General features: G+C 49.2%; 1 non-coding gene across 1 annotated transcript; it reads left to right on the top strand.

Annotated features, from left to right (window-relative positions):
* The first annotated feature begins 540 nt into the window (after window positions 1–540).
* On the top strand, window positions 541–674 carry LOC130834204 (small nucleolar RNA SNORA70). Its single transcript, XR_009048595.1, has one exon. It is a non-coding gene; the product is annotated as a small nucleolar RNA SNORA70 (small nucleolar RNA).
* The last annotated feature ends 225 nt before the right edge of the window (window positions 675–899 follow it).

Genomic DNA, 899 nt, shown 5'->3' with positions numbered 1-899 from the left:
CCTGGAAGGTTTATGAAAGAGGGTGGTTTCACCTGGACCTCAATTTTGATGTAAGATTGGCAAGGGCAGAGGACGGATGCAGGGAAATGCTAAACTCGTCCAGGGACTGAGGAAGCAATGCAACCAGCTGGAGCAGATGATTCAGGGCGGCGGAGCATTTTGCCTGAGAATATAATTAGGAAAGTAAATCTGATACTAAGATATCATAAAATACACTTAAAATCCAAAATATAGGCATTTGTAGTTTTAAAACTACGTACAAGTATACCTGCATGCTGTTCTTGATGGCCAATGCCCTCCAGCCAAAGACCACCAGCAGACTCTTGTAGGTGAACAAAATTGGGTTGGTGGACTCATTTCAATAAGGAGAATAACTCACACCATGGTGGAACTGTGGGACATCCCGGAAAAGGGCTTAGGATTTGGACTTATATTTGCTGATTCGGGGAGAGGTCAGGGAAGTTTGCTCTGGGTTTGAGGCTGTCAGGAAGCTGACGGAGTCTACAGCTGGGTACCTTAAATAAGAATGAAGTAGGGTTTTGGCAGCCAATTAAGCCAACTGTGCCCTTTGCCCCATGGGGCCCGGCGTGCAGTGGCTGCAAACAGCAGCCTCCTCGGTAGTGTACGAAGCCTGTTGCCTATGTGGGTTGCCCTAAGAGACCCTGGAGATAGCCCTTTCCGGTGGACATTCATGACTGGCATGCTGTCCCCAATCTAGGCTCCAGACAGGTATGCGTGGTGCCTTTGGAAAGCCTCAGGGCACAGTGGCCAGGGTTCACATGGGCAAGTCATAATGTCCAACCACACCAAGCTGCAGAACAAGCAGGATGTGATTGAGGCCCTCCACAGGGCCAAGTTCAAGTTCCCTGGCTGCCAGAAGATCCACATCTCCAAGAAGT

This window comes from Hippopotamus amphibius, chromosome 12 (genome assembly GCF_030028045.1).
Source record: "Hippopotamus amphibius kiboko isolate mHipAmp2 chromosome 12, mHipAmp2.hap2, whole genome shotgun sequence".
Lineage (NCBI taxonomy): Eukaryota > Metazoa > Chordata > Mammalia > Artiodactyla > Hippopotamidae > Hippopotamus > Hippopotamus amphibius.
The sequence above is the reverse complement of the archived record's forward strand: the minus strand, read 5'-3'. Positions and strand labels throughout refer to the sequence as shown.